This window comes from Rhipicephalus microplus, chromosome 10 (assembly GCF_043290135.1).
Source record: "Rhipicephalus microplus isolate Deutch F79 chromosome 10, USDA_Rmic, whole genome shotgun sequence".
In the NCBI taxonomy this organism is placed as follows: Eukaryota; Metazoa; Arthropoda; class Arachnida; order Ixodida; family Ixodidae; genus Rhipicephalus; species Rhipicephalus microplus.
Window position 1 is genome coordinate 54,406,125 of NC_134709.1, and position 21,913 is coordinate 54,428,037.

Sequence of the window (21,913 nt, forward strand, 5' to 3'; positions counted from 1 at the left end):
TTCTTTGAATTGCAGTGTTTGATGCGTTGATTTTGTTTTGGTTGATAATTTTTTGTTGATGTGTTCATTTGATGAACTTGTTTTTCTTTGTTCACTCCTGCTTGGAGTCAAGCGACTCTGCAGTGTTCCTAAATAAATAAATAAATAAATAAATAAATAAATAAATAAATAAATAAATGTGGGCTGCGTGGTGCGCCGACATCGTGTCCATAGCACCTTTACTGATGTTTATGTCTACAAAAGGGTTTATTGAATCGAAAACCTTGAATTTCTTATAAAATGAGGAACTTGATCATTGGCGTCTTTGATATTTGCGAAGACCTGAGGTGCAAAATTATTGGAGACCTTCAGTGAGTCAAGTCAAAATGAAAATATACTTCCCTTTGTCACTCATTTGTCCTTTAAAAAATACCACAGGCGTATTATGGACAAAATCCTACTTCCTAATTGAACCTTGTGGGCCGTGTTGCATAAGGTAAATGAAACTTCATTCTCCTGTTTCAGCTACATTTTTTTGTGTATCGTATTGATTGTTGGGGCTGTACGTGTCAACACGACGATAAAATTATCAGGGAAGCTGTAGTGAAAGTCAAGAAAAGTTTGTGTGCCTTACTGTTAGTGCCCAACCTCTCACATTTCACCACCATCGAAATTTTCGCAGCCTCAACGGTTCGTGTATTGTTTCCAGAAATATTTTAAATGAAAGTCCTGTCGTCTATGGTTATGAGCCATGTGCCAAAAGTCATGCGTCAATGATATCGGCAATTCAGGTGGCAGCTTTACATTGTGACGCACGGCTTCAAACTTTTCTCTATTAGGCAATGAGGCGATGAATGAAAAGGGTACTATAAATGGTGGAATAATCAGTCGGGTAATTTTCACATTCACTGTGTGGCTTCATTAAGACCCCGACCATGAAGAGATATGCAATAATGTTGCTATTTTGCATGCTCTGTTTTTCTGGGTACGTGAAATACTTTCCTCTTTTTTTCAATTTTGGGCATATTGTATAGTTTGATACATACCGTACTTTTTCTCAGCAATATAGAATTTTCAGGATGTAGTGATTTCAAGATGATTTTCATGTTTGTAGAGTTTAGCGCCTTAAATGTACTTGCTGCTGTTGTGGAGGGCTGCAGATTAGTTCAATAAGAGAATTCGGCGACAAAAGTTTATTGTATTCCGTAATTTGGCACAAACTTGTCAAAAGTTCTAACGTCTGAGTATGCCCAGATATGAGAATAATTATTAGAATGTGCGAAAGAAGCCTGAACGTCTCCCTTACCAACCCAATCAGTTAAACTTTTGTTGTCATTGCCGTGGACTGCCACGCTAGCAAATCACCAATAACTGCTGCCCTTTTTCTTCCTCCTCACACCAGGGTATTCAAAGCAACCGTACTAAGGCGAATGTAATTCAAGGAGTTGTCGTGAAGTTCGCCGTGGTGACACAAGCACTGGCGAAGTCTTCTCGGTGTCACAATTCCAAATCCTGAACATAAATAGTAACTGCTGATAGGAAGAAATTGTTAAAAAGTCAATATACAAAATAACCATTTCATAATTTTCTCAAGTCTTTTTCAAGGAAGCAGCCTAGCAGTGAAAAAATTTTAAAAAATGTTTGCATTGGTTCTGTTGCACGTTACAGTAGAGTGCAATTCGCATGCTATCCCGCAAATTTCAAGGAATAGTCGTGTGCCTTTCCTTCAACTTTTTTTTTTGTAATTTAAAATGACGTCACTCCATTCGGGGTTTCCGCTGATGTTCAATGAATGCTATAACGAAACAAGCTGTACATCCTAAGCTTCGTGTAGGAACGTTGTTCCTATGATGCCATGAATGAGCCATCGATATGGATGATTTTAAAGCAGTAAATATCATATAAGACTTTCGACCAGTTTCCGCCGTTGACATCGCCGTCATGTTTTACTGTAAAGGCAAAACGACACGAGGACCCCACATTTATTTAATGAACGATAAGAGAATAAGAAATTTCCCACGCAACACGTGTCTTACAAAGACGTTAAAGGAGCACTGACATCAAATTTCAAGATCAAGATGTGCCCATCATTCGATCACTTGGTATGCATAAGTCTTGGCCAAATTCGAACGGCATCCGTCGCTTGGAAATTGTTTTAATTCGATGTCAAAGAGCGTATAAAAGCTAAGGAGAAAAAAGAAAAATAGACTGCCCTGCGACATCGACACTAGTGCTACGAATTCGGTGTGATACATTCCACAAATACCATCCTGAGTGACGATGCCCTAGTAGCGATGACGTGTACGATCCTAGTGTTCTTATTGTGGCGCTGACTGGCGCCGAAGTGCAGAAACGCACTCGCTCGTTCATGGCTGGGCTAGCGCGCAGGTGCAGTCTAGCCCTGCCCTGGCTCGTCGCGTCTGTTCATCATCGCACCGGTTTGAATGATTTCGTGTGATTACAAAGATAAAAACCACCTTTAAAAGAATGGCGAAAGAGCATGATTAACGTGTGCTTGTCAATCAGCATGTCGGGGAATCGTTGTGAGTTGCAGGTGAGTTGCAGTCGTCTAGTTCGAAGCACGGAAAAAGCTCGATGAGGGTGTCTTTTCATATCACGTATGTGTTACACATCAACACGACCACAGGCTATCCAAAGTGGAAGAGCGTGTAGTCAGATATCATCGCTAACTAGTAACATGCAGGTATTGTTGAATTTTAGTTCATCTGTAAACTTTGCATCCACATAAAAGTGGTAATACCGTCTTAACCGCGAAAGGCTGGATAGGGGGGGGGGGGGGCATCTGGAGGCGCGAAAAAGAACCTGACAAGCAGGAAACGTATTCTGTTTCTCCGCTGATGCTCATTCGCGATAGCTATACTGCATTGACCCCTCTGCCTATATCTGAATGCTTTGCACGCTAAAACACCCCAAAATAGCTAACTGAGAAACACGAGCGAACATGGCTGAAGCGTGCATCCTCGGGCCCCTCTGCAGTGCTGCTTGGAATGGCGTTCATTTCGAAATCACTGTTCTGCAAAAATAATTTGCGACGTCGCGAATCACGGCGATTCCAAGCTCCAGACTATCGTATTGAACCCAAATCGACACTTTGTAGGGCGACCACCACAATGCAGGTGACAAAGCATGAATGAATGTGTACGCCTAGCAGACGAAATGTTTGCGGAGCAGCTGAGCCTGACGTCACTCTTTACTGCGGAGAAGTGGTCAGCTGTGGCGGGATCTTGAGGTGGCCGCGAGGTAGCGCCACTGCTGGGGCTCCCAGCGTTTAAAATGGTGGGATGGCCGGCCGTTATTGAATAGTGCTATATCCCAGTATTTTAAATCAATAAAAGAGATAGTCATTCATCCCTCAGTTGCGTTTTAGGTCGCGAATTGTTGCTACGGGGTCTATAGCTACTCACTCACGCAAAAATCTTGGCATAAGTAAATTTCATGTCAGTGCTCCTTTAACAGGTTATTGAAGTTTCTATGGATGCAAGGTAGAAAACAATTACACTAATCCCATCAAAGCGTGCAACGAGTAGTATGCGAAGCAGCGCATGGGTCACCTAAAGTATATTTATTGATTTGTTCATTACAGCGAGAGCTGTTATGAGATCCAAACTCAAGTCACCCGAGGCGCCGTACTTGTTCCCCACCGCCGCTGCCATTGCTATGTCTCTAACCACATTGCACGAAATAGAAAAAAAAACAACCTAGCACCATTTACAAAGTGGGGCTCAAACCGGGTACGCCACGTGCTAGCCCAGTTTCCAACACTGAGCCACGCCGGTACTTGGGACTTGTTGGCAAACTTGTTTAGGCAGGCTTGATGTCAGGAAAGCAATCGCGTTATTACGACTTATAATGCGACTTCCTTCATTGACAGGAGCCAATGCATATAATGAATATTGATGGCAGAGCCACAATTAGTCGGCTCTTTCATATCTTGCGACGTTACCAACATGCACTTAAGCTGCTTAAGCTCTGCCCACCAATTTGTCGTAAACACTGCTTAAGCTCTGCCCACCAATTTGTCGTAAACATCAAAAGAGGGCAAGCCACTAGTGGAATGCACAGGAGGGTGAAATACAGAAACGGTGGGCACAATGTCCACTCGGGGCAAGGGTGGGTGCTTGGGTGGTATTGTTGACAAAGATGGCACTGCTCGTTTACGGTCGCCTTACTCTGTTGAGATCCTTTCTCTTCCTAATCCTACCGTGTCGCTCTTGCTTCTTTCTAATGTTTCCCCCTCCTTCTCTTATTTTTTTGTTGTTAAAATTTTTCTTCTGTCTCCTTCCTTCCTGTCTTGAGAAGCTATGAGAAGACACGGAAATGTGTTAATAATAGAGAGTTATAGTATACCAGGCTTTCCGGGTCACCAGGTGTACCGTGATACCAGAATAGAAGTGCGCATGCGTAGATACGTACGTCACCCGTACCGCTTCCCGTACGCGCGGTATTTTTTCGATTTCACGTTACCGTGGTAGCGTAGGTGTACGTAGTGTACGTAAACATGGCGGCGCTCTCGTACGCCCGCTTTGAAGGAATTTCGGCGTAGTTGTTGAAAGATTCACCTTGTTCGCAGCAAACGGCTGTACAAAGTGGCTTCGCTTGCCTTCAATTAACTTCGATGACTGAGTATTACGGATGAGTTGGCGTAGTTTTTTAGATAGCTTCCCATTTCGAACGCGTCTAGGCCTAACAACAAGATCAATGTAAACAAATCGGCAACATAGATGTTTTCGCGTTTGGTGCGTGGTTCAGAATTATTTACTTTTTTATCACTAAAATAAACTTCTACCAATGCAATAGGTGGCGCCACCATCCCAGCTGGGGCACGTAAACCACGAAACCACTATCCCGCTAAACTATAAGACGCTGCCCACAACGAACTTTTGCTGCACGGTAACGCCATTCCCTTAACCTAAGCTATCACGCTAACGCTAAACTATAACTGTCAATTATCATGCCTTGAAAAAGATGGTGCTTCCGTCGAAACGTCGGGTGAATAAACAAGTTATGTGAAAGCGGTGCACTTTTATACCTCTAATCTTGCGGCAACCGAAGTTATGAAGTTATTCTTCTGCACACACACACACACACACACACACACACACACACACACACACACACACACACACACATATATATATATATATATATATATATATATATATATATATATATATATATATTTCCCTGCTTACGAAAGAGTTGGTATGCCACACTGGCTTCATGTGCCATTTCGCATCTAGTATGGACAAAGCGACGCTCGGGAATGGTCTCGGCTAGCATGTAGAAGAAAAAGACAAAGATCATCAGAATAATACCTGCCAGCCAACTGAACAAGCCTGGTCTATTACTTCTCGCGATTACAATAGGCAATATTTAAAAATATGAATAGCCGGCACTGCAAACCACAAGGTACATTTCACGAAAATTAGGGTCTACTTGAAAAGTTGAAAGTTGTTCGGAGACCTATCGTGGCTCTGTGGTATAATACTTGATCGTCACGCACAACGCTGCGATTCAATTCCTGCTTGGCCCTGACAATTATTCTTTACATTTGTTGGGTTTTTCTTAACCCTCACTAATTAAAATTACCAATGTCTGTTCTCATCGTTTCTTGGTAAATATAAACTGTCAAGCTCCTGTGCCACAAATCCGCGTACCTGTTGCACATAGCCACCCGCGCCCATGTGCCACACGCCTTGCGCAAAGGGTTTGATGACGTATGCGACGGGATTTTTCTTTGGTTATGTCATGACCTGCAAGTCGTATTCATCGAACCATCTTACCCTTACGTACAAATTTTGAATTGGCCCAAGTTCAGCGGGAGGAATCACGAGAGCTCCCAGATGAAGGTGGCTAGATAGATACATAAATAGATACGCAGATAGATGCTCAGAGTGCCTGGAGTACGCAAAAAATGCTTGGCACCTACAACTTCTTCGTACATTTCCAGTTGCCACTGCGGCTATCCGAGTGATATCCCAGAAGAGTCTAAAATAAACGATACAACGGACTCTGGTTATTGTAAGCAATTTGTAAGTATTTTGCTGATGATTCTTTATTATCTCCTTCATAAATATGGTATTTCCGGTCAAGATGTGGGAAAAAAGCAGGAAATTAAAATTGCTTGCGATTGGTACAAAAATTTTCGAGCTTTTTCTACTTATTTGAATAATGGTGAAACCAAAGTTTGGCGTTGGCGTTCCGCTGCACAACGCTTCTTTCTTGTTTCTTTCTCTTTGCTAAAAAAGCACCTTCGACGATGTGCTTCTTAGCGCTGTACTATACTGTGGCCAGAAGCAATAATGAAGATCATGCAGCCCCGCCGCGATGGTCTAGTGGCTAAGGTACTCGGTTGCTGACCTGCAGGTCATGGGATTGAATCCCGGCGTCGGCGGCTGCATTTCTGATGGAGGCGGAATTCAACATGTTTGCACAGCGCAAGACCACGAGTATTTACGGCATAACTAGAGGCCCCGCCGCGGTGGTCTAGTAGCTAAAGTACTCGGCTGCTGACCCGCAGGTCGCGGGTTCAAATCCCGGCTGCGGCGGCTGCATTTCCCATGGAGGCGGAAGTGTCGTAGGTCTGTGTGCTCAGATTTGGGTGCAGGTTAAAGAACCCCAGGTGGTCAAAATTTCCGGAGCGCTCCATTACGGCGTCTCTCATAATCATATGGTGATTTTCGGACGTTAAACCCGACAAATCAATCAATCAATCAACGACGTAACTACAGAAGAAGAGACAAGGACAGAAAGAACGCTGCGTAAATATGTTGATTCCCTATCACCAACTAGCCTAATCATCTGTCTTATCAAGGCGGAATGGCTGAAGGCCTATGTGCTCAGAGTTGGGTGCATGCTAAAGAAACCCAGGTGGTCGAAATTTCCGGAACCCTCCACTACGGCGTCTCTCATAATCATATAGTGGTTTTGGGACGTTAAACCCCACATATCAATCAATCAATCAATCAATTTCATGCCTAAAACAATGAAATTTAACAGTGAAAGACTCTAATTAACGTGGCTACGACAAATGATTCTCGACCGACATGAACATAAAAGATCAGATTGGCGGATCAGAAACGGCCGATAAGCGACAAGTCCGCCATTGAATGAGAATTGACTGTTGCAAAACCGCTCATACAATGACGCATGCATAGGTTGCGGTAAATTGTGCACCTTTTTGTGTGATTGATTGATATGTGGGGTTTAACATCCGAAAACCACTATATAAATATGAGAGACACCATAGTGGAGGGCTTCGAAAATTTCGACCCCCTGGGGTTCCTAAAGTGCACCCAAATTTGAGCACATGGGCCTACATTTCTGCCTCCATCGGAAATGCAGCCGCCGCAGCCGAGATTCGATCCCGCGTCCTGCGGGTCAGCAAGAGGGTACCTTATATCGACTAGACCACTGCGGCGGGGCTCATACAAGAAATATTTCAATGCGTGAGCGTTAAAAAGGTTGTTTCACAGATATTCTGGTGTCAGCGTCCGCATAGTCAATTGTGAAAGAAAAATCTTGTGCAGGACCGAAAAATAGAGGAAAGTAAAAAAAAAGATAAATAACCAGAAATTACGGGTCAGATTGACGATTGAATTTAAGTCGTCTGTGCGGCTGGCAGGTGTTCTACGACGGGGTCATGCGTCTTTACGTTTTCCTTCACCGCCAGACATTGACACACTTTGCCAACGCAGCAACTCTGGCATACGGCTCTTATTACCGAACTTTTATTTTCAAAAGTGAATCCAACAATACAAACACTTCTCTATATTCCAACTTCCGAAACACTTCCCATTGTTTATTTACATACTTGGTAAAGTGTGAATTCACTGATCTAATATTTACATCACAGTTCCAAACGGCTACACGGTTTCTCTAAAGCCCATCAAAGCCAAGGAGGAAAAAAAAACATGTCATAAGGTATAATGCCTTGGGCTGCAGTGAAATCCTGAATACCATATGGTGTTAGCGGTAATCTCTTTTTCAGTACTCTTTGCTGAATATGCCAAAAGAAAACCACACTTCAGCAGTCCGGAAAAATATGTTCAATAGATTCAGGTTTCGTACAATGTAAAAAACAAGGACCCAATTATAGATGCCCCCTCTTTCTTTTAGCAACATTTTACCAAAGAAGGTATTAGTATGGAGCCTAAAAAAGAGTGTTTTCACACCTCCTGGCACCAGCATTCGTTTCACACGTTTTAGGACGTTTTCTTCCTGACCTCCGCTATACAATGTACAGGGCTATGCGGCTGCTATGAAACACAGGTAAAATAAGTTTCTCTGCTGGGAATTGTAGTAAGAGTAACTTGCATTCTTTCAAAACACACGCTTACTGTATTCATGCTTCACACTGCAACATGTATCGTCGCAGTAATAATGCATGGTACAAGCGTATACTGCGATCTGGCGTCAGAAAATGTGATTGAGATGACTTGATGTTTTAAAGTGGACCATCCACTACAAGAGACACACACGTTACTGCGCCTTTTCTCTCAAGCCCACATAGTGGGTGCGTGGCTTGTTGGAAAGGATTTGTCGCCTCCAATTTCCCGTGGCTTTAAAGCATGCTACGCATTTCACAGAATGCAGCCGTTTGCGAAAGCTTCCCTGGCACAAGTCACTTTAAAGTCATCACGCACTAGAGACAGGACACCGTTATCGCGTTCAGCCCCTAAAGGTGAAGCTCAAGGATTCCCTATTTTATTACTCTTTGGGCTCACTCACACTCGAGTTCACCAAAACTTTCGTGAGTAGGGCTGGCTCCGACTCGGAATCACTAAACGTTTTCTCTCCCAAAATCACATTGGCTCAATCTCACCAAAACTTTACTGACCCGGACTCGCTCAGACTCCGACTCACGGTTGGATCGGAGTCCTATTGAGTTCGAAGGGGTCGACTCATGAGCCTATTAGCACAGAATCAGCTTTTGCGACCTTGAAGTCAATGCTATTTAGGTTATAATATCTCGCGCAATCGTATACTTATTGGTGGCTTTTGATATAGTACCTTCTAATGGAAATCATGAGTGTTTGCAAACCAATTCGTGTTAGATCCGGTGTGCGGCATGAGCTCCCTTACTGCGCATGTGCGTCCCCTCGTCCATTCTCCTCTCCTACGCTCCCCCTCTCTCGCCTCACAACGCTGACGCAGGCAGCGTCTGCTGTCGAGTTTCTTTATTGGAAAAACCAACTGCTAGCCCTGCACAACCGTGCACTGGACATCGCGTATGTTGAGGCACCGGATCTTGACATGCAAGCTAGGGCCGGAGGGAGATTTCTCCTGTGCGTTGCTCAACAATAAATATTCGCAGCGTGCGCGTCAACTGAAAGCAGACTCTGGGTCTCTCTCTGTTTCCCATCGGAGTCTTCTGTCTCTCACTGGGCGTGTTCCCAAAGAAAACACTTCAGAGTTTCCTAAATATACACTAGAGGGAAGTTTGGCGCTAGTGTCTATGGAAGCTGCAGTGTGTGGCGCTTCAGCGAGCATGTGAATTATGGGTATGACATAGATTTGCCTAGTCTTCTTTCTTTACGCTCGTTCTGGCATCTCGTGGCTTGAAGCTCTTTTGTCACAAAACAACATTCGGCAAATGCTCGACAGTGACGTTTCACTACCTTAATTTTTTAGGCTTACCACTTCAAATGCGGACACGAAGTGAAAAATGGTTTGTTCTGTCCTTTGAAACAAAACCAAAACGCAGCATTAAATGAAGCCACAAGTTCGTTTGCAGCCAGCAAGCATGAAGGCTAGGCCAATCCATGTCATAATGATAAATCCCATGCCATACCGATAATTTCTATGATCAATTCACTTAACAATCGCAGCGCCAGTGTGCCCTCTAGTTAATTTTAAAAACTCAATTGGATTCACTGGTCCAATACTGCGTGCTTTGCGCCTCTTCAGGTTTAATTCTCTCCTGGTTAACGCCGCGATGAGCGCCAGCGTCAACGTTACCGCCAGTGTAAGTGTTAGCGCTCACTTTTTCGCATATACACATGGTTTTCTTTAGCGGGATACGGTGTATTTTTGAATGACAAAATAAGTTATATTTATCAACAAGTTCCCTGAAAGTGTTGATGGGGAGTAGGCAAAGCCCCCCAATCCCCTTCCTGCGTAACTGACACCTCCGATAAATAAACATTGAAATTGTCAATGAAGGATGATGCTTTAAAATACGTGAGAGTAAACGCGTCTAGGCAAGGCTGATGGCCGTGCTGAAGATGAATACATAGAAATGCTTTTGTGCACGTGCACGCGCAACTCTGTACACTCGCCGCTGCACCCTATACGCACATGTTTGCAGGACGTGATAGGAAGAAGTGTATAGTAGGTAAGCAATACATTCTTTACGTATCTTTGAGGCTAAAGGGACGACGACGAAGTTACTTAGTGATAGAACGCGTCTGTCACTACTAACTGGTTTTCGTTATATCTTCCCCGATTCCTGGAACGCTCTCCGCGTCCCGCCTTGTGGCGATGGCAGCGGCGACTTCAACAGGCCCACGTGGTCAAATGTCAGCGCCCTCAAGCTCTTCTGTGGCTCAAGGCTCATGGACCATCACCAGTGACGGCTCAAGAGATGCTCCTGCTCTCGTGCCCATGGACGAAGAACGAACTGCTGGCCCGTCTGGCTACAGCTCAACATTTGTAAGCTCCGCAAGGAAACGAGGCTCTTGGTGCAGCTCCAGTGAAGGCATGGACATCTACTCAGTCGACGGCGACGACTCATCAGATGGCAGCTTCGTGTCTGTGAGGAGCCGCAAGGCCAAAAGGAGGCTCATCAAGACGTCATCACCAGCAAGCACGTCAACCGTGAAGGCAAGGAGTGAACGCTGGCCGCATACCATTCTCTTCATGCCCGTGGATCCTTCCGCCAGCCTTCGAAAATTGAACAGGCAAGCCATTTTCAATGTTCTTGAGGGAATAGCACAGAATGAAATCAAAGAGGTCCGGCTAAACACACGTAAGAACGTTTTAGCTGTTGACACACACATGCAGACACGCTGGAGAAACTTCGAATGATGACAGAGTTTGGAGATGTCAAAGTACGAGCGGTCGTACCGATGACTGGGACCTGCACTGCAGATGTCATTTACGACATTGACTTGGCCATCCCAAACACGCATCTACCCATTCTGATAAAACCGGTGTACGAAGGAGTGGTCATTAAGCATATAAGCCACCTCGGGAACAGCCGCTGCGTTAAGATAGTCTTTAAGGGCAACTCAATCCCTACGCACGTCAAGGTGGGACATTTCCGGCATGTGGTATGGCATTTTGTCCCAAAGCTGCTTCAGTGCCACAAGTGTTTCAAGATCGGTCATGTCAAGGGCGTCTGTGCGAACTCTACCGTATGCCTCCGGTGCGCGGACGCGCACACGGTAGACACCTGTTGTGCAACAATTTATAGGTGCGGCAATTGTCGAGGTACGCATGAAGCCACGTCTAAGGAATGCCCAAGACTCAAGAGAGAAATGGATATCCTGAAAGAAATGGTCAAGAAAAGAAGTCTTCTGACAAGCATCGATACGCCAACTGCTAGGAGTGGTCTACAGGTGCTGGACGTGTTGAGTCCGGTCCTTGCAAGCCTCCAGTAAAGCCATGGCCGACAATCACAAGTCGTTTCGTCAGGAGGTCAGAGAAGCGTCGATTTTTCAGTGGAACACAAGAGGTCTGAGATCCCGCATATCTGATTTTTGCCAGTTTTTTCATCTGTACCGATTTCCTATCATGAATATATGTGAACCGAAATTATCGCACCCATTCAGATTATCCGGCTACGAGTCATTTTTCCCTTCAAGTGACATCGAAAGTAGAAAGGTTGTTGTATTTATTGGCCGGGAGCTTACTTACGTCGTCCAGCCAGTGCAACCTCACGACGGCAATCAGTATGTGTGCTTGTCTGTTAAAAAAGGAAAGGTGACATTCGCACTTCTAGGCGTGTATATATCCCCATCTAGTCATTTCGACGCCAACAAACTAGACGGCATATTAAGGGCACATCCGGGTCCGTGGGTTATCACCGGGGATTTCAATGCGCATCATCCCATTTGGGGAAGCTCAAGGCTTAATTCAACGGGACGACGTCTAGCATCATTGCTCGTCCTTCTGAATGACGCCAGTCCTACGTTTTTACGAGGCACTACATATAGCAGCTGCCTTGATTTGTCCTTTGTTTCACGCCAATTTGCTACAAGGGTAAAGTGTTTTTTGGATATTGCTACACACGGAAGCGACCACATCTCCACTTACCTGAAGATTAAAGGTGTTTCGAACACGTACTCCTCTACCACAACACAAAGAATAGATTGAAGTGTGTTCAAAACTCAACTTGAGGATGCTTGTAAAGAAGGCCTGTCCAATGGTCTTCAGCAAGCTATTAAGGAAACTGCACATGCGACTATGCGCACAATAATATGCTCTTCGAAGTACTCTGAATGTGACCTCGAGCTGGAGCGACTTCGTGCGATCCGCCGTCGTGCCGAAAGACGATACCGACGCACCAATTTCACAGACAATCTACGGACAGCCCGGCGCATCCAAAAGAAAATACAACGGCGCCTTGACAAATTAGACACCCAACGATGAAGGAAAATTTGTGCGTCGCTAGATCCTCATAAACCACTGTCTCAGATATGGAGAATTGTGCGAGGCCTACGTTTTGTTCCAGAGCAGCGCTTTCCCTTCAAAGCCTTTGCACTTTTTCATCGCCGGCATGAAATTGAGGTAGCAAAATATTTCTGCGCTATGACCCTGAGCCAGACAGCGTACACAAGCCTACATACAGTGAATCATATCCCTCACTCACGGGACCCACGCATGGATCTACCGTTTACATCACAGGAGCTTGATGCGGCGCTCGTCTTATGTAATAAGTCATCGTCAACTGGCCCGGATGACATCTCTTACAGGATGCTGTGCAACCTTGGTAAACGGGCACGAGAAGCGCTCCTTAACATCTTCAACGATTCCTGGCAAGCCGGCGTCGTTCCGCAAGATTGGAAGATTAGCCGCTTGGTACCGATTCTTAAGCCTGGCAAATCTCCCGTGGACATTGCCTCTTACCGACCGATCGCACTCTCAAGTTGCGTAGGAAAGGTAGTGGAGAGAATGATCTTAGCCAGGCTTGAATGGTACCTGGAATACTATGAGATATATCCGAACGCCATGGCTGGTTTTCGCCGTCACCGATGTTCGATCGACAATGTTATAGATCTCGTCACATATGTCCAGCAACAAAAAGCAGGTAAACGACTATCTGCAGCCATGTTCCTTGACGTAAAAGGAGCATACGACAACGTTCTACATGTCGCCATCCTCGAAGCCATTGAGTCAGTGGGCCTATGCGGGCAACTGTATTGTTGGACACGCAGTTATTTACAAGCGCGGACCTTGTTTGTGAACACTGCAGATGGTCCAACCTCCCAACACCCAACGCATCGTGGAGTCCCGCAAGGTGGCGTCTTGAGTCCAACCTTCTTCAACCTCGTTCTCATTGGTCTTGTAGAACGACTACCAAGTGTGGTCAAGTTATGCATGTACGCTGACGACATCTGCGTCTGGACATTCGGCGTGACAAGACCTCAGGTACACGCAAGACTTCAGAAAGCTGTGACGTTGGTATCAGGGTACCCCAAGGACCAGGGTCTGAAAATCTCGCCAGCGAAATGCGCATTGATTGCTTTTAGTCGAAAGCTAATGAGACCATACGCTATATCAATCGATGACCAAGTCATACCATATGTCAGGATGCACAGATTTCTAGGCGTATTCATTGATAGAGACCTCTGCTGAGGCCCACATGTGGCCCACTTGAAGAAAAGGCTAACAGAAATTGCTAACTTATTCAAGTATCTCGGAGGAAAAACCTGGGGGATTTCAGTACATGCAATGATGCAATTGTACAAGACGCTTTTTCTTGGCTATTTGCGCTACAGTTTGCCTGTGTTGACCAACACCTGTCAAACCAACATGCGGAATCTCGACAGCATCCAGGCTATGGCTCTGCGAGTTTGTCTGGGGCTACCGCGATGTTCATCAACAGCGGAGACAATCGAGATCGCTAATGACTACCCGCTAAAGACGCATATCATGATGGAAGTGCTCAGAGCACACGTGAGGCATCTTACTCGTGCCCTTGCCCATCATCTAGCTTCACTGCCAGAAGCCCGACCTCGTGCCTCATTTTGCCAGACAGTCTTGTCATATCGCACACGCATTCCTACGGGATATACAACTCCATCGAGGATTTCAACTCCCCCATGGAGTATGACCTATGCAAATGTTGAACTCACGGTTCCAGGCATAAGGCCAAAAGCCCGGCTCTCGTCTCCTGCGCTAAAGCAGCTTTCTCTTCTCTTGTTATATGAGAAATACAGTGAGCATACTCATCTATATACTGACGCTTCAACTAAAGTGGATCAGTCTGCAGGGTCGGTGATCTTTCCTGCAACAGCGACAACGGTGAAGTTTCGTTTATCCCACCAGACATCATCGACAGCTGCGGAACTTGCTGCTCTACGTAGCGCAATTCAAGTTATTAAACACCAAGAAGCCAAGAAATGGAGCGTGTTCACGGACTCTAAGGCAGCACTACAGTGTTTGATATTCGCCTTACGCCGGGGATCTCATGAACAACTAGTGCTGGAAATTAGAGAGCTGCTTCACCACCTCTTCGACGAAGGACACAGAATCACGTTTCAGTGGCTTCCAAGTCACTGCGGCATATTGGGCAATGAACATGCCGATGCAGCTGCCCGATCAGCACACAAAAATGGTGAAGAAAAATCTATACCATTTTCAAGGACTGATGCTGCAATGACCATCCGAAAAATCGCTAATGCAGAATTAAAATCCCTGTGGAACACCGAGTGCTTACGGCACACACGACTGCGTAGACTGGACACGTCTCGTCAACTCCGGCCTCCGTCTGGACTCTCTCGACTCGAGACAACGCTGCTTTGCCGACTATGGCTTGGTGTCGCCTTCACCAAAGCTTTCGCCTTCCGAATCGGCATGGAAGACAGTGCTGCTTGCGGTCATTGCGGCAGCGATGAAACTATAGAGCACGTTCTCTGTCACTGCCCTCGTTACAGCGTGCAAAGACGGCAACTAGCTGCTGCGTTAGCTCGCCTTGACGACAGACCTTTGTCTGAACAATCAGTGCTGGAAAGACGACATGATTTGTGTGCTCACAGAAAATCAGTGAAGGCCTTTTTGCGTGGCAGCGGCCTATTGTATAGACTGTAGCACCCCAGCTCCCCCCCCCTTTTTTTTTCGCGCGCGTCTATTTCCCTCTTCGCTTTCTTTCCAATCTTTCTTCCCCATTCCCCTAGTGCAGGGTAACAAACCGGATGCTCCATTTTCTGGTTAACTTCTCTGCCTTTCCCTCATTTTATTCTCTCTCTCTTGAGGCTAAAGAAAAGAAGAAGTAGATAGGACGTTTATGTTGTTTTCGCGACTACCAATAAGCTAAGTAAGATTTCTGCCACAGTGCAGAAAAAGAATGAGCGAGTAAAAGACATGAAGAATATCGATAGTTGTTTCTTAAACACAGCAACAAATAGAGTCCCTTTTGGCTGCCACCACATGTACGTTGAACATACAGAACGTTGCATTAACCAGAAAATATTGGAACGCCAGAGATTATTAACCAGAGGCTCACCTAATTTTCTTTACATGGTCGAGAATGTAAGAACCAGCTAATGTTGGATCAGTACGCAGTTTCGTAGCAGCATAGGACTGAAGTAATGCGTTTGATAATTCAGTCATGCGTGAGCCAACCACCCAAAAACTTGATAAGTATGCAAATAAATACATTAAGAGTTATCCTTCACGTAGACCTTCACGGGTGCTAGATTTAGAGGTTCGCATATTGCATGAGCACGCGCAGATAAGGTTTTCAGCCATCGTTCCTTTCCGCCATTGAAGGCTTCTTCGGTTGTTAGTAGGCGTTTGTGGGGTCCTGACTTACTTATTGTGTTCCTGTTTTCACGCCCTCTTTTATTAGAAGGTTTCTTACAAACTGGCTCAGCCCTCTGTTACTCCGAGTCTGGTTTTAGCAGAATCTTAGCTAAAGAAAGTCAGTATGACTGCAAGTGCCAAACCATGAATGCGATATCAAGAAATTAGAATATTGTAGCACTCAATTCAGGTGGCTTATAAATATCTATTCATTAAAGGGTGAGCTTGTGGCAGACAATAAAAGAAAAAATCAGGGGACGCTAAAGCTGCACCTTTAGGAGTTCAATGCGATAGTGACGTCCTGTTCATAGTGCATGAAACCTTTTCGAATTGACTATGCACCAACTACGTGGCCTTAAGGAAGTAGGCGCAATAGCGTGTGGGCCTTTTGAAGTCATTATGATTATCACATATTCTGACGCCCGTTGGCAATGAACATTTGACCACGAATTATTACTGCGAAATTTTATGTTACGTTATGAAGCATGTATACATGACGCGTGTGTTTGTGTAGCATGAAAGCCAAGCGACGAGTGTGAACACTCGTCGCTTGGCTTATAGATGGCGCTGACTGTCACTCCTACTTCTAAATTCACATATAAACCCAAAAAAGTGGATGGAGGGAAGGAAGCTGTGGTAGTTCAGTGGTTAGAGCATCGAACGCGTTATTCGAAGGACGTAAGTTCGATTCCTGCTCACGGCTGGGTATTTTTTCATCCACTTTTCTTTCTTCTTATTTTACACTCCATTGGTTCTAATAACTTCCCCTGTACATTCCTTGGCATTACTGTCAGATCTCATTAATAATGTGTTAAAACACAGAAAAACGAGCCCTTAGGTATACACTTCTTCCCTTAAATATATATATATATATAAATATATATATATATATATATATATAGATATATATATATATATATATATATATAGGAAGGCAAGGTGGTTGACTGGCCGTAGCGTTGCACACACACACTCACTCACACACACACACACACACACACACACACACACATATATATATATATATATATATATATATATATATATATATATATATATATATATATATATATATATATATATATATATATATATATATATATATATTCTTGAAGGATGAAGGATGTCACATGATGTGATGCTCTTACATCTCTTTCAGAGCCCACAATGCAATCATGGGGATTCTTCTAAATGCCCGTATCCCCACTGCCAATGTGACCGAGTCGTCCATGGTTATATTAGAACATTTTATGAATGTAGAAAAACGAGGTAGAGGTGGTAGTTCATTACGAAATGAATTGTAAAATAAACATTCTGAACATTAAGTGGTCACTGGTATACCTTATTTCTGTCTCTAGAAGCACTGTGAGTTGACTTAAGTGTAGATGCGACAAGTAGCCAAGAACCACAATTGGGAATTAGTTGTGCATGCAAGAATCAATATTTGTTGAGGAAAATTACAGTAGTCTTTAATACTTTAGTATGACTTCCTGTTAAAACAATATAATTCGCTCACATTACAAAGAATAGTGTTCCTTAATACGAAACTGAAGATATTCTTGACGGGCCACTCACCAACCCGCGTTTGAAGACGAGGGGTTGGTTTTCTCCTTTCCTTCATACACACGATGCATCCTCCTTGCCCCTTAGTTCTTGAATGCACGTGAACATTATCTGCACTAAGCGCTTGAGCCTATCAGGATTTTGCACTTCTCGGCTGCACGCTGTTATCGCTTGCCCAGTTGTAAACACAAAAACAGAAGTTTGATCGGTTTATTGATTGATGATTGATATGTGGGGTTTAACGTCCCAAAACCACTATATGATTATGAGGGACGCCGTAGTGGAGGGCTCCGGAAATTTAGACCACCTGGGGGTTCTTTAACGTGCACCCAAATCTGAGCAGATGGGCCTACAACATTTCCGCCTCCATCGGAAATGCAGCTGCCACAGCCGGGATTCGAACCCGCGCCCTGCGGGTCAGCAGCTGAGTACTTTAGCCACTAGACCACCGCGGCGGGGCTTGATCGCTTTATTGTGCACGGTGTTCATGCGAGACACAGAAGAACAGATGGGTGGCTGCATGACAAAGCAGTGCCGGAGACAAACCTCATGTGATATTTCACCTATATCAAGAAATAGAGAGCTTGTACGCTGTAGACTCCAGGGGAATTACTGTTTTCGTCACAGTAGTGCGCCAAGAAGGACGAGAAGTATATCAGGAAAAAATATTGCGCTCTTTTTTGTATTTTGGGAGCCTGTTAAGATGCCCTATAAAACAGTCTTTGTTGGTGTAGTTAGTGCATTGTATCGAGAAAATATACCACTCAAAGAAGAACGAGCCCAGGAAACCTAGAAGAAGAGAAGTAGCGGCTACACTGCCAACTGTTATTCATTAACGTGATGCTCAAGTAATTACAACTAGGTGGTCACTTTGGCATGTTACAATCTCTTTAAAGAACTGCGAAATACAATAAACTATTCTATAGTTGCTATGGAATCTTCGCCATTAATATTCACTCAATATTACAAGAAAATTGCAGGAAATACTTTTTTCCAACCTGAGCAACGCCAAAGAGCTATCACTGCAACATGCATCGCCATTCCTTTCAATGTGAAAAAGATTGATGTAAATTGCATGCCATTTTTTTCTGGCTCCTGCCCGAAACTTCAATTTTGTTCAGTACAGGCTTACATGTGCACTGTTTAGAGGAAGAGACTCGAATTCGGCCCTTAATTATAAGCATCGCAAATGCGAGGCAGTGCTGAACAAAATCAGGAATTCACGCAGTTTGCAGCATCCCCTTGTTTGGTGAACCACTTTTTATATGGCATGACCAAGCACCTTTTTTATGTAGCGCCCCAGCAAGGGGGGGGGGGGAGGGAAAGGGAGGCGAGATGTTAGCACACTGTCGTTTAAAAAAAAACAAGAGTGATGCTCCAAGTACAATCTGATCCTTTGTGAAATTCCAGACAAGAAAGCTGGAAACATATCACCATTACTTGTGTCTACGTGGCTCACTAAGACTAGAGTTACTGTATATGCTCCCTACGGGGGCAGAGTTGCGCATAGGTCCACTATTATGAGCAACTGCTGAGCAATGAAGCCACTCGTCATACAGCGCGATGTTCCGGCGTGGGCAACGTGCCGAGGACTTATTCGCACGCACTCAGCAAGATTGCACGCTTTCAGCGAGAAGATATATTGATATAGGTTCTAACGAATTACGTCTAAGAACTAAACGACGCGGTAAACGGCAGTTTTGCAGTGGTGAGCAGATTCCACCACAACCGCTTTCAGATGCATGGTACGATCGCACAGCTCAAAAGTTCATTTTTCTGAACAGTAATTTGCGACGAAAAAAGGTGCGATTACTTTCAGCATACACGCATTCTTTTCTGTTTTGGCCGGAAGGCAATAAATAGTAGTTTTGAAGGGCCTTTGGAGAAAATTCACGCACTTTTGCTCCACCATCAGAATGCATTTTGGCCGCTGATGCCCGCTGATCGGCGGCCGTTGATGAAATATCATTGTGCATACGGTTACGCTGGCGACCACTGACAAACCGTCATTAACTATCATTCATAACTGCTGCACTGTTCGAAAAACTGACCCAGAAAATCATTTCAAAGTCATTTGAAAATCATTCAAAGTCCACGTAAACAGCGCATTTTTTGCAGTACACATTGTAGTAATCAAGGCAAAAGCCCATCTTTTGGCAACAACACCAGTACTACCAATACTCGAATTACGTCATAAAATACATCGAATATGAACTAAATGTTGTCTAACTGCAGTAAAACGATTCCGAAGGAATTACTAAAGCTAAGAACATAAATTATAGCAAATTAACAATAAGATAATTAAGAAAACAATGCATACAAGCATAGCGTATAAGGTAAAAGAAAGTTAATTGAAGGCGACTCAAGTATCAAATAAAAAAACTGAGAACATAACAAACACCACAGCTATTTTTTATGGCAATTCATGCTGGCTATTGCCATCATCTTAACATGCAATAAAGATCCATGTCAACTAAGATTCTTAATTAATGCTGTGGAACAGACAGAGACACAGAAGCTTCTCAATAAAACTTTATTTCTTCAATGGTATAAACAGTATGAATGGCCAATAGCTGCTGGCAGTAGTGAAAAATGCCGGGTCTTGGAAGACGGTAGTCTAAGGAATCGTTAAGGCCAACTGGTAACTACTAAAAGTACAACAGGCCATTTTTACTGCAATCATAATAGTACATAATGCTTGATAAAAATTATCCGCACACGGCTGAAGTTAACGTGATAATTCTGCTTTCTATGCATCTTCAATCAACTCAAAGAACAACCAAAAGTTGAAGACACCATCAGGCGAACAAAATTGATAAAGCAGGTTTTGGGCACTAAGGTTTGTGGTGTGCTAATGAGGAACAAATGTAAATTTCCGCCCTTCATGGTATATACAGTCGACTCTTAACCAGACAAAACAGCAGTAACTAAACCATGATACATATCCTGCAATCTCAATTGATTGCAGGAAACATTTTCATTCCACGGGCAGACACATTTCGTTCTCAAAGGACACAACACGCATTCCAATGCTCTTACATTCCAATTTGCCAGCTTGACGTTGCTTTGCCATAAGATGGGCAGCTCGCCAGCTCAAGACAAAGCGAAGCCTACAGAGGAAGAAGTGCCATACATCCTTTTGAGTGACACTACGGTGCGATTGAATTTTACCTAATGCACCACACTTTTCGTGAGCAGCATTCTTAAGGTTCTCCAAGGTGCATTTAGAGTCAAGCAGACGGTCTGATTGATGCGGAAACGTTGCTCACAAAAATGAAGGAGCTCGACAAGGCTGTCTGAAGGGACCATTAAGAGATTTTCCCCTTGCCTTATGTAGCACCTTAGTGGTACAGATTCAGAACTTGCTTTGTATCATCAATGATGCAGCTGTGACAGAGACTGCAAAGTATGTGTTTGTGCCTCAAAGCACGTGACAAATACCTCGTAAAGTATTCTAGACTCTCCTCCTCTTCCTCGCAAGGTTCAAAGAAAGCATCAAAGCTCGTTTCTATGACATCGTCAACTGTTGACTCCTTCACAAGTTCTTTATTTTTGATGAGAAAAGACAGCAAGTCATGTGAGTGACCAATGGCATACGAACCACTGCGACTAGGTGGTGAAAATTGAACAAAAACAATTACTCTGAAGGTGAACTTAAACTACCTTGCACGTGGAATGGGTGTTTTGAGCTTTCTTGTGCTAAACAAGTTTTTTAGCGCATCTTGGCTCAGCCTGCTCAACATCAGAAATTTGAAGTTCAGTTCAACAATATAGGGCTGCCTCAACTTTACGGCACATTATGTCCAGAGCACAGCTCGCTTGCGATATGATTTTCTTTTCTTTTCCAGTGATCCTGAACCCGCTGAACATGACAATGAAGTTGTTGAAGAATGCTTTCGCTTCATCTATCTTGTGTGAATTTAGGTCACTTAAAGCCGTTTTACTGGTTCTAGATGTCAATATAGGGAATTTACTAAAACACTTCTTCAAAGAAAAATGCCGTTGTATGTGAATCTTCTGACTGTTGGCCTTTCTGCAAAAGGTACCTCAAGGTAGCGCCAGTGGCATGGCGTCAAAGGGCATGCGCTGATACCACGTTACTATTCTCTAAGCGGTTCGGGTTTAGATTTCGCAGTCTTAGGAGAGGTAAAAGTTTTGGTTTGTTTCCTGCATTGATTTCGCAGGCCTTCTGCATGTGCTCAAAGAGTACCTGCAAATACCATGCCAGAATATTGATCTCGTATATGAAGAAATACTTTGTTTTGAATTACAGATACAGAGTGCAGTGCGATTAACAAAGTGAACAGCGGAAGTGCCTCAGACAAGCTAGCCAACGCTTCGATAGGACGACCTATCTTTCTCAAAGGCACCATGCCATTCC

At 44.1% G+C, this 21,913-nt stretch overlaps 1 long non-coding RNA gene across 1 annotated transcript; it reads left to right on the forward strand.

The window, feature by feature from the left end:
* The first annotated feature begins 856 nt into the window (after positions 1-856).
* On the forward strand, positions 857-17,294 carry LOC119181209 (uncharacterized). Its single transcript, XR_005111166.2, has 3 exons — positions 857-964; positions 5,951-6,032; positions 17,129-17,294. It is a non-coding gene; the product is annotated as an uncharacterized LOC119181209 (long non-coding RNA).
* The last annotated feature ends 4,619 nt before the right edge of the window (positions 17,295-21,913 follow it).